The following is a 13,730-nucleotide window of genomic DNA, read 5'->3' on the forward strand; positions in this document are numbered from 1 at the left end:
AGGATGAATTCCATTTCCTGATTGATTGTCCAAGTCATAAAAATGCAAGATGTCAGCTGTTTGGAAAAATTGCTCATATACATCCATATTTTAATTTGATGAAACCAGATGACAAGTTCATATACATTATGAGCAATGTAGATAAGGAACTTGCGAACTATATTAGAGAATGTGGTGCATTTTAAATATATATATCAATATTTCATAATTTTAAATATGTATTTATTTAATAAACTACATATTAATTTCTTCCTTTTTTTTAATTTTAATTATTAGTTTAGCACTTGACTGTATGTTCTCTTCAAACAGAATGATGTCAATAAAGTATGTGTATGTGTGTAATGGCGAATGCCTACCATGTAATGGTGAATGCCCATCAGGTAATGGTGAATGCCTATCATGTTATGGTGAATGCCTATCATGTTATGGTGAATGGCTATCAGGTAATGGTGAATGCCTACCATGTCATGGTGAATGGCTATCATGTAATGGCGAATGCCTATTAAGTTGTGGTAAATTCCTATCACATGAATAATGCCTATCATTAAATGGTGAATGCTTATCATTGCCTGTCACTTTGTAGTGAATGCCTATCATATTATCGTGAATGCATATCGTGTAATAGTAAATGCCTACCATGTTATAGTGAATGCCTATCATGTTGCGGTGAATGCCCATCATGTAATGGTGAATGCCCATCATGTTATGGTGAATGCCTATCACGTTGTGGTGAATGCCTATCACGTTGTGGTAAATGCCTATCACGTTGTGGTAAATGCCTATCACGTAATGGTGAATGCCAACCATGTTATGGTGAATGCCCATCATGTAATGGTAAATGCCTAATATGTTTTAGTGAATGCCAACCATGTTATGGTGAATGCCTATCATGTAATGGTGAATGCCTATCACACTGTGGTAAATGCCTATCACGTAATGGTGAATGCCTATAACGTTGTGGTAAATGCCTATCGTGTTATGGTGAATGCCTATCACGCTGTGGTGAATGCCTATCACGCTGTGGTAAATGCCTATCACGTTGTGGTAAATGCCTATCACGTAATGGTGAATGCCTATCACGTTGTGGTGAATGCCTATCACGCTGTGGTAAATGCCTATCACGTTGTGGTAAATGCCTATCACGTAATGGTGAATGCCTATCACGTTGTGGTGAATGCCTATCACATGAATAATGTCTATCATTAAATGGTGAATGATTATCATGTATGTTGATTGCCTGTCACTTTGTAGTGAATGCCTATCATATTATCGTGAATGCCTATCGTGTAATGGTAAATGCCTACCATGCTATAGTGAATGCCTATCATGTTGCGGTAAATGCCTATCATGTTACAGTGAATGCCCATCATGTTATGGTAAATGCCTATCATGTAATGGTGAATGCCTATCATGTTGCAGTGAATGCCCATCATGTAATGGTGAATGCCCATCATGTTATGGTGAATGCCTACCATATAATGGCGAATGCATATCACGTTGTGGCGAATGCCTATTACATTGTGGTAAATGCCTATCACGTTGTGGTAAATGCCTATCAGGTAATGGTGAATGACTACCATGTTATGGTGAATGCCTATCACGTTGTGGTAAATGCCTATCACATGAATAATGTCTATCATTAAATGGCGAATGCTTATCATGTATATTGATTGCCTGTCACTTTGTAGTGAATGCTTTTCATATTACAGTGAATGCCTATCGTGTAATGGTAAATGCCTATCATGTTATAGTAAATGCCTATCACGTTGTGGTAAATGCCTATCACGTAATGGTGAATGCCTATCACGTTGTGGTGAATGCATATCACGCTGTGGTAAATGCCTATCACGTTGTGGTGAATGCCTATCACGTAATGGTGAATGCTTATCACGTTGTGGTGAATGCATATCACGCTGTGGTAAATGCCTATCACGTTGTGGTAAATGCCTATCACGTGATGGTGAATGCCTGTCACGTTGTAGCGAATGCCTATCACGTTGTGGTGAATGCATATCACGCTGTGGTAAATGCCCATCACGTTGTGGTAAATGCCTATCACATGATGGTGAATGCCTGTCACGTTGTGGTGAATGCCTATCACGTAATCGTGAATGCCTATCACGTTGTGGTAAATGCCTATCACATGAATAATGTCTATCATTAAATGGCGAATGCTTATCATGTATGTTGATTGCCTGTCACTTTGTAGTGAATGCTTTTCATATTATAGTGAATGCCCATCGTGTAATGGTAAATGCCTATCATGTTATAGTAAATGCCTATCACGTTGTGGTAAATGCCTATCACGTATGGTGAATGCCTATCACGTTGTGGTGAATGCATATCACGCTGTGGTAAATGCCTATCACGTTGTGGTAAATGCCTATCACGTAATGGTGAATGCCTATCACGTTGTGGTGAATGCATATCACGCTGTGGTAAATGCCTATCACGTTGTGGTAAATGCCTATCACGTGATGGTGAATGCCTGTCACGTTGTGGTGAATGCCTATCACGTTGTGGTGAATGCATATCACGCTGTGGTAAATGCCTATCACGTTGTGGTAAATGTCTATCACGTGATGGTGAATGCCTGTCACGTTGTGGCGAATGCCTATCACGTTGTGGTGAATGCATATCACGCTGTGGTAAATGCCTATCACGTTGTGGTAAATGCCTATCACGTGATGGTGAATGCCTGTCACGTTGTGGTGAATGCCTATCACGTAATCGTGAATGCCTATCACGTTGTGGTAAATGCCTATCACATGAATAATGTCTATCATTAAATGGCGAATGCTTATCATGTATGTTGATTGCCTGTCACTTTGTAGTGAATGCTTTTCATATTATAGTGAATGCCCATCGTGTAATGGTAAATGCCTATCATGTTATAGTAAATGCCTATCACGTTGTGGTAAATGCCTATCACGTATGGTGAATGCCTATCACGTTGTGGTGAATGCATATCACGCTGTGGTAAATGCCTATCACGTTGTGGTAAATGCCTATCACGTGATGGTGAATGCCTGTCACGTTGTGGTGAATGCATATCACGCTGTGGTAAATGCCTATCACGTTGTGGTAAATGCCTATCACGTGATGGTGAATGCCTATCACGTTGTGGTGAATGCCTATCACATGAATAATGTCTATCATTAAATGGCGAATGCTTATCATGTATGTTGATTGCCTGTCACTTTGTAGTAAATGCTTTTCATATTATCGTAAATGCCTATCGTGTAATGGTAAATGCCTACCATGTTATAGTAAATGCCTATCACGTTGTGGTGAATGCCTATCACGTAATGGTGAATGCTTATCCCGTTGTGGTGAATGCATATCACGCTGTGGTAAATGCCTATCACGTTGTGGTAAATGCCTATCACATTGTGGTGAATGCATATCATGTTGCGGTGAATGACTATCAAGTTGTGGTAAATGCATATCACGTTGTGGTAAATGCCTATCACGTTGTGGTAAATGCCTTTCACGTTGTGTTGAATGACTATCACGTTGTGGTGAATGCCTATAACGTTGTGGTGAATGCCTATCAAGTTGTTGTAAATGCATATCACGTTGTGGTAAATGCCTATCATCTAGTGAAAATGAGTAGGATAAGACAGTCATGGCTTTCCATACATGTTCAGCACATTTCATTTTAGTGTGGTGTTTTCGTCACCTTACTAATATACATAGAAAGCAGAGGTGTGATATACTTGCAGTATTGCTTAATAGTGTTTAAATAGATTGTTATTAGCTTAAATGCGCATATACTTACCTAAAACAAAAAAATACACAATCATCTGATTCAAAAATAGGCACGCAACTTGTTGTTTTCCTTGTCCAGTCTAATCAGAGATTATATCTCGAGATCACGACTTACTATCTCGAGATCTCGACTTATTATCTCGCGATCTCGACTTATTATCTCGAGATCTTGACTTATTATCTCGAGATCTTGACTTATTATCTCGAAATCTCGACTTATTATCAAGATCTCGACTTACTATCTCGAGATCTCGACTTATTATCTAGAGATAATTATTTTTTGTTTCGTTTACAAAATGTTCCCAATGAGCTTTCATAGGTATAGATTTGAAGAGTAGTATCCCCCAAACTGTATCACTCAAAACCACTATTTCGATCACTCATGTGCCAGTGACCAGTGTTTGGGCGACCGGTCGGTGTTTTCAATGAGCCAGCGAGAGAAATAATACGATAAAAATACGGTCGTTTTTCGGTTGTAAAATACAGTGCGGTCGGAAATTAAGCGATAAGCGGTCGATTAAAAGTGGGAAGTTGGGCGAAATGAGTACTGTAGTTCAAGTGATATTAGCGTATTTCTAATTTAGTTTTAACTCATACAATATTTATTTACTCACTGTTTACTATAGCTAGAGCGCTGTATGTGTCTTCATTTAGTTAGTTCTTCTGCCGATTTCTCGCAACCAACAACGTGATTTTTTTATTTGGGATTTCGAGAAACTTAACTTGAATCGTTATGGCATTCATACGTAAAACACCTCGCCATGTTCCAACTTTTAAGTTGTCAGTTAACAGGGTCTTTCATAATAGCATTTCTTGGGATTGACGTACCAATGAATGGGTTCAATTATCAGTGTTCACTGATGACATTATTTGACTGGCCCTCTAGAGGCGAAATGACGCCAGGCATAGCGAACGTTTGTCGTCTGCTTCACAGCCCGTTTTATACCCGATATTTAGGGCATTTCGCAGCACATACAAGTTGTTTTTATCAACAGAATTCATTCATAGATCTCAAATTTCATGTACAGAGTGTCAAAAGCCACACCTCTGCTCCCTTTAACATTTTCTAAATATAGTAAACCTGGAACGTGTTTGGGAAGAGCCAAATCTGATTACAGATATGGTTACAATATTGAGCCTCATATAATAATATTATTTCAGGGGTTATAAAAAATGATAATTTCAAAACAAGTCTGGAATTTGAATAATCTTGAGTAACAGTAGAGTTCAGTGGAAGTGTTATTATTTGGCAACAGATTCTTTCAAATTTCTCCTAATAGAACGTGTAACATTTCCTATATGTTTATGAATACGATTATGTAAAGTTCACCTTGCTTTATTTATTTATTTATTTATTTATTTATTTATTTATTTATTTATTTATTTATTTATTTATTTATTTATTTATTTATTTATTTATTTATTATTGCATTATTGATTGATTAATTGATTTATTTATTTATTTATTTATTTAACCTTCACAGGACTAAGATGCTGTAGGTTCTGAATGACAAAACAATGGAAAATGGGAAATAAACAAGAAGAATTAGTACCTATGCACCTTCCTTCCATCTTCCTAAGAACAGAATTATCATTACACTAAACAGGATTCTCTCAAAATGTATTAATTGAATATTATAATCGATCTAAAAACAAACAGTTCGCCAATTGTCAAAGTATATCAAATAACTCAAGAAATATAACTTCGCCCTCCTTTCAAATGTAGATTTCACAAGCTTATGGTGTTAATTCGAGCATGGCCAGGAATTAAAATATTTAAAAAAAAAGAAATAATTTAGTTTTTATTTTCGTATTTATATTTAATTGTAACATTGGCGAAGCTATCAAAAGGAATACAGACATAGGCGAGGCCTTAACTCAGTGGATTCACTCGGTTCAAGTCGAAATCACATTCTCAGTTGATGACGATCATGTCATAATTATCTCTGTGTTTCACAAACCGTTATAAACAGTGTGTTGAACTGTTATACAAACTGTTGAAATACAAATAATATGCAGTATCTGGAATCAATGTAATGTTCAGTTTGAAGACATTGTGGTTTAGGTGATTTAAATCCCCCCCCCCCAAATTTCCACAGGAAGATTTCGTTTTAATGAAACATACATGGAAACCACAATTCATTGAATTTTGTTTAATGCACTTACATGTACAAAAAAATTGTTGCGTTATATTGATGAAAATTTGGATATCTGTAGAAACAAGTCCATAAAAAATAAAAATATGTATTCAAAATACGCCCCTTGTTTGTAACACGGTCGCCTTCTGTAGTCGGGCACCCACAATGCATTATTCCCAACCGCAGCACTATGTGTCACGATGATAATCGATAATCGATCGAACTTTGTGAATAGCTAGCTAGGATTTTTGTCATGATTAATAATTTGTTATTATTGTTTGTGAATTATTTCTTCCAACAACCGATCCAATCCGAGCTGAGACGAACATAACTCGGCACGTGAATCGAATGTTAATGTTCAAAAAAATAAAGATTTCCATTATGTTGTTAGATCAAGCAAGGCCCAAAATAACTATTATGTAAATTACACATTGTATGCCATGGTACTATGTGCAGGCTTTTTTCTGGTACATGCACTAAAATAACCGATCTGAGAAATTCTTTCACAAAAACAGATTAATTCTGACATGAGTAAACTCTAGTGGTAATTAATTCATAAATTCAGCTTTTTGAACACTTAGAGAACACAGAATAAAAACTAGACATGGTGGTTTTTCTAGTAGCGAAAACTTTGTTAACAATAACAATATGCTCACATATATTGAGAAACAATAATTTTCATAAAATTTCCAATTCGATCTAACCCAAAATATATAACTAGGTGCAGTCAAATGTCATTGACTGCGAACTATGAGTTCGAAAATATGTGATCCTTGAACACAATAGCCTCCTTCTTTTCCCATCAAATATATGCGTCAGCCATCTGCATGTGAGTATGCGAAACATGCGAAGAAATAAATCAAAACATTGGCTTTAAGCTAGCTCATAGCTGTCGTTCAGTCCAATGTTCTTCTGACATGAGCAAAAACTAGACTGAAAAATTTCATCGGGGTATATCCGCAAGTCAATTCACATTAGTCGGTAGAGGGCGCTACAGGTGTCCCCTTGAAAAAAATTTAACCCCGTGGAAATTTAATTTAAATGAATAAATTCATGTGTTGATCACGTCTACAATATGTCAAATAAGACGTAAGTACATGATAAAAGTAGTAAACAATAAGACTTGCTATATCCCCGTTCTCTAATAGTTTCCTTTGAAAGTTACCAGATCTCTACTCGTAGTACGTTGTTAAACGACGTATTTCTTGGGCACATACTTGACTTGAAACGCAGAGGGCGTGTACAGTCTAGTTTTCATCGCTGGTGGCAGGCATGCGAAGTTCTTGTCTTTACAACAATCGTAGAGTTGTGTTTTAATTGACAAGGTGTACTTCTTCAGGTACGCCTGGTACTGCGACTAACCACGTAGTGGTTTTTCCTAGGGATATCCTGCTTTTGCTTGTCATGTCGGACCATGCTGAGCCCAAGCAACCCAGAAATTGTTCTCCTCCTGAAATAATATTAAACGAAATAATTAAACGAAACAGAAAATGGAAAAATTAATGTAGTTTTCTAGTGAAATTTACTGTTGTTGTTTATTGTTTGCGTCAATCACGCAAACTTTACTTTACAACTCTGTGACGAGTGAAACATATCATCAGGGTTCCACGATTTGAATTTTTAAACAGGGTGCGTGTTAAAAATACTTGCCAATTTCTGTTCGGTGGTGTTATTACCTCACGGTTTCATTAACAATTCTTTGACTGGGACCAGGGCGCACGGAAAATATAACAGGGCACTGACTATTTAAACTGGGCGCCTATTTTTGATAACAAGGCGCTGCGCCCTGTTAAAACCCCTCGCAGAGAACACTGATCATCATTATTTCCTGTTTGCATACTGTAGTCGTGTTCTCATTGGTGGACTTGATCCGGATCGAGATGGGGGTAATCTTCGATGTTTGTGGATGAGTTAATGACACCGCGCTCATAAATGAAAACATCAGAATGGCAACATCAGTGACAATATCAAGGTACTTTCCAGTAAACCTGGTGCTGATTATGAACATACACCCCGATATGACCTTGAGATTGAAAACATTCTTATGTACCAATAATTTCAATCACCATATATTTGCTAGATGTCGATTTTGGTGGCACTGAATGCGTCCCGACAGACAAAGGTCACACGTTCCATTGGCTCCGGGCTATCTAAGCAGACCAAAAACTGGGCATGTGGTTTCGGTACGTGCCAAGATTTAAATTCACCTCGATCCGGATGGAGTTGGCTAGTGAGAAAAGGGCTAATGTCCGTATTACGTACCAATCACTTTGTGTACAGGGGAGTCGCCCCTCCCAAAATCAAGCTGAAACCCTTTGTGTATTTTTCACTTAAATCCACCACTATGTATGTCAGCAAAATTTGCCCCTCAAAATGCCTTTAGTAAAGTCGCTCCTTCGGCTCGAGGAATGGTGAGCATATCCCCCCATGCAAATGTTCGTGCCGCCGCCTCTGTGTACATAATACGTACTCATCGCAATTTCCTGTTCCACAAGAGATATTACGTAATTATCTTCGCTGTATGCAGCTATACTGGGAACACTGGCAATGAGACTCTCCTTTGTGTACACTTCTGAAATACCAGCAGCGAGAATATCCACTATTTTCTACATCCGGGAGATATATGACGTATTAGTAAAGTAACTCTGCACATGAAAAATGTCTAAAGCGAACTAATCCGTACACCATCATTGTGATAATATGAACACCACTGCATACTTCATTTCTTATTGAAGTTCCCGTGATTCGAATGATTGATTGAAAGTGCATTGAATTATTTGAATCGAATAGGTAGTAATTAAAGTAGTATGAAACAGTTACCTTTGAAAATGGCGGGAAAGCTACATAAAGACACTGTATTCTCTCTTTGTACATTATTTCTCTGATCGCTGACACCAGTCTCTCGCCAACACTGTTAAGGTTTAGAAAGTTATAAGTGCATTCTTTCGTTCTTTTCCCCCAAATAGTACACCTATATGAATTATATTGGAAGAGGTTTAATATACGCTATGAATTAATCCCAAGCTATTGTTCATATCCTTTTTTTGCACCGTGCGGTACTCGGTTTGATTCGTGCGGTACTCGGTTTGATTCGTGCGGTACTCGGTTTGATTCGTGCGGTACTCGGTTTGATTCGTGCGGTACTCGGTTTGATTCGTGCGGTACTCGGTTTGATTCGTGCGGTACTCGGTTTGATTCGTGCGGTACTCGGTTTGATTCGTGCGGTACTCGGTTTGATTCGTGCGGTACTCGGTTTGATTCGTGCGGTACTCGGTTTGATTCGTGCTGTACTCGGTTTGATTCTAGCTTTTAGCAACTTTGTAGCTGTTTAATTTAAGGAAATAGAAACGAGTTGAAAACTCATAGTAACAGACCGTACAGATTTGAACGCCTGGTGACCTACTGCAAGCTATAGTGATTCTGCACTTACATAGCGGGTCATAGCTGTTATGCCCTTTTATATAGACACGTTTAACAACTACGACCAAATATCCTGAAAAATCAAAGATTTCTGGGAGATTTACTATATTATTCAAATAATTAAATATTTGACAAATAGTCATTTAGAATATTAAGTGATTATAATAATTACTCAAAACTCTGGATGTCTAACAAAACAACGATATCGGGGATATATTTAATTTGTCGGGATATTTATTCGGCCACTTAGGGTTCCTCGGGTTGTAAAAATGTGACACTGAATCTAGTTTCAAATCATTGACAATTAAGGATGTAGAAGACATAACAGATATGTTATAGTTAGGCTTGATATTTTCATATAAGAATTGTCCTGAACTATAGTAAACCATATATTTTATGAAACCTCTCAACTCACACTTCCTGAAATTCTGGGTCATTTTCGTTGGATAGAATTTAATGGTCATCACGTGACTGCTAAGTAAACAAACAAAAACGTTATTGTACCTTTCCCCTGTCCTGTTTCTCCAATGTAAAGTCATATAGGGTTTCCCATCACATATGATCTTAGTTGCCTTATCCGCCATGTTTCGAATATACGTGGCCTTTCTTAGATGATCAATAACCGACTGTCCAATGGTCAATCCTGGCGGATGCAGGTCGATCATACATTTTCTATCCCTGTAGTCATGGCAACCAAAACTATTTTGGAGGGAACCCGTATCTTTGACAAAAAATAATTCTGTGTCCGCTTCAATTCGTTCAACAACTTGACGGTAACTTAAGCCGAATCCATTCATACACACGCGAAAAGCAGCGTTGGCATTGCACTTGCGATGAAACTGTTCTGGTGTTACCGTGGTTACGATATTACGCAGACTGGCAATATCAAATGTTTCATTCCATGTTCTAAAGCGACTGCCGCTATCTTGAGTCCTGTGTACAGGTATCGGGTAAAGAGCGAGTTGACAATTTCTTTGCAGGGCGTCGGAGATTGAATAGACCAAACGATGATAGTTGTTTTGTGGTCCACTAGAAGGATTCACAAATGCTGGCATTATGTAACACTTGTCGTTGGTAGACTGGACTATATTGATATTTGCTTCTAATATTTGCATCTGAAAAACACAGAAAGAAATGTCTTTTTTTCAAGATGTGGTCATGTTTAAATTACAATACCCCCAAAAATTCACCTGTCAGCTGAAACATTACCGCCGCCACGGAAGCGTTAGACCATGGAAGGTACTAACTATATACTAATGTTAGTACCTTCCATGGTTAGACCCATCTCGTTTCGGTTATTGTTCCAAGGTTTATTTGCACAATGAAGTGAATTATTGGTATCGTTATAACACTGGTAACGTACGAAACCACAGTTTAGTTTTTGGAGCAGATTTATTCAAAAAAAAAAAACTATTATCCACCGTGCCCCATATCTGTATAACTTGACATGCATGCTCGATTTTTTTCTTTTCTTTTTTGGTTATTATCTTGCCATTCATGATGCTGATATTGCCGACCACCTGTGCATGCAATCAATATAAGGGATTGAATTTATCAAAATATGAATAAAATAACAATTTAACAAAAACTAACCTTTGACCTGTGACACCCAGTGACATAAAGTAGGATAACTGCGCATGTCAATAGAATTACACATATGGAGATAGCCCGGGTACAACTTGGCATCGTCTTTGTCATCATATCCGCGCTTCACAATGAAATAAGTTGTAAACTGTTAGATGTATATATTGTGTAATAAGTATAGAATTATTTTCATAAGTTTCGTTGTTTGTGTATGCATGTGTTCTAAAGACCAGTAACAACCTAATGTGAGAATTGATTCCGAATGTGCACTTTCTAGTGTATATGAATCGAGGTGATTCCCAAATGTAAATACATTGTACTGGTACGATTGGCACCAACTGAAATCTGGAAAAGTTTGCATTATATAGAAATGTAACAAACATCGTTTATATCGTTTATGCATGTGTTCTTCATTCGACATATGAAATGTACACTGTCGGCGTATTTTATGTGCGTATATTTTATGCGTATATTTATATTATACGACCATTGACAATCACCACTGTCATGATTGGGTATAAGACTCCATCATTATAATTACAATTATGGGTAACAGAACATGGCACATTCTATTAAGTGGATGGCGGAGCCATGAAACTGTAAACATGATACTAAGTACCAACAATTGGGTCAAACATACCTGTTCTTCCACGTGACCGTCACACCACGTGACTCATCTGGACACACAAATGCTGTTCAGTTGGATGTTGACAGTAGAAAGTCAGATAACTATTAATTTAAGTTGTAAAAGCTTGTTCTGTGTCCTTGCAGCTTATTGCAAACTTTAAGACGAACGATTTCCAAATAGTTCTAACCTCCCAACAAGTCCAAAGTTCACTCAAGATACCTGGTTACTTATTAATGCAAGTTAAAAATTGTAACCTTCCACACAAAACATAGTGCCCCAGTCTCGTTGTAACCAGCCACTTTTCGGTCGTTTTTAAATCACAATTACGTAAATGATTTTTTAATACAACCACAGTCCCAGGGACTGTCTCACAAAAGACAGCGCCAAGGGTTGTGGGCGTAAATTTTTAAACAAAATTTAGTACGATTGTTTAATATTACAAAAAAACACATAAACGAACTCAATGGATACTATGCTACAGTGGTGGAGATGACTCATTTTTGTCATCTCACACTTACACATGGCTGCGACGACTAGTTTGATGAAACGTGGAAGTCATAGCGATTTTCCACGGGTAAAATCACGGACAATAAAACAAGCGAAATTCAATACAAAAAGCTAGAAAATGTGTGCGGAGTGACGCGATCTATGTTTTATGCATAATTGAATAAATATTGTTCACATTATTCGTGATGATGTTTTCCGGTGATCCGTGAAATTATAAAATTATTCCCTGTAAACGGTGTAAGTGCATTTCTATTTTCTGTGAATTGTGCATGAAATAGTGAAAATAGTGAAAAATACACCAGATCCATGGCCGGAACAACAATTGTGTATTTTGATAGCGTGTATAATAAATATAGACCTCATCTTGTTGAATAACCATTCTATTCTGTAGTGATATTATTATCATAAAGAACGTCCAAATATACATGTAAATTAATGTATTTTAGGGCATATCTCAGGGATCATTTCATGAATTATTCAGCTTGCCTTCAACTCCCAGACAAAAATATGATAATTCTACCGAGTTAAAAAAAATATGCAGAAAAGTAACTGATATAATTGCAGATTTATTCAATATTTTGATTTGATACACATTTCATATATGAGTGAGAATTTAAAGCGCGGGGGGGGGGGGGGTCGTTTCCTGCGCACGCGCTGGATTTGAGTCCCAATCGAGGATAACAACACGCGCTAAAAACACAAAGGCTCATGTGTAGAAGCTTGTTTGTAAACAATGACACGCTATGGCCATCTGACGCATGCGCAGGTAACGACTCCCCGTTTTAAGTAATGCTAACAAGCAATATATGGTTGATGATTTTTTTTGATGTGCACTACAGTTTTGACACATAAACAATTCCCAAATTTAAACATTCTAATTCGCTTTACATGTATAAAGGCGGATAAATGATAGTGTTACACCATGAAGTCGGTCTCGATGATAGTGTTACACCATGAAGTCGGTCTCGATGATAGTGTTACACCATGAAGTCGGTCTCGATGATAGGTAGAACATAATAATGCAGGGGTATATCGAATATAATGCCATACATTTATGCGTAACATAAGTTATGTTATGTAAGTTATCGTAACTGTTTTAATTCATTTATATTGAAATACTAAATAACAATATACCTCGTAACTTTTTTTATTGGTTACTTGCATAAGTGTCGTAAGTTTAATAACAATTAACAATAATTGTTTAATAACAGCAAGTCGGACAAAGGGCAATTAGAGAAAACAAAAGGTCGTTTTACTTATCCATAAAATAGGTTATATGTACCACGTGCACTGGCGGATCCAGAATTTTGGTAAAAGGCGCACTCCTATTGACGTGGGTGGGGTTTGTCAATTGAGTTGTCCTTGTTTGCGGGCTGACGGGGGGGGGGGGGGGGCTGGCGCGCCTCTCCCTAAACCCGTGAGTGACGTGTGGCAATTGGCACACGATTAATTATCAATCCGGCAACGTTACGTAAGTAATGATGCAATGCATCAGGTGCAGCCAACGAGCGATAAATTGAAATAGTCAATTCTCTGGGACAAAATTTATTTTATTCATAAGTATATGAGTATAAAACATGTACCAGGTACACCCACGACCAACACAAGACGATTCAGACCCTCACCGCCCAAAGTCGGGTTTCACAAATGCAATACGTGACTAAAATGCAAATTTCTCTGCC

The sequence above is a fragment of the Saccoglossus kowalevskii genome, chromosome 13 (genome assembly GCF_978046115.1).
Source record: "Saccoglossus kowalevskii chromosome 13, keSacKowa6.1, whole genome shotgun sequence".
NCBI lineage: Eukaryota > Metazoa > Hemichordata > Enteropneusta > Harrimaniidae > Saccoglossus > Saccoglossus kowalevskii.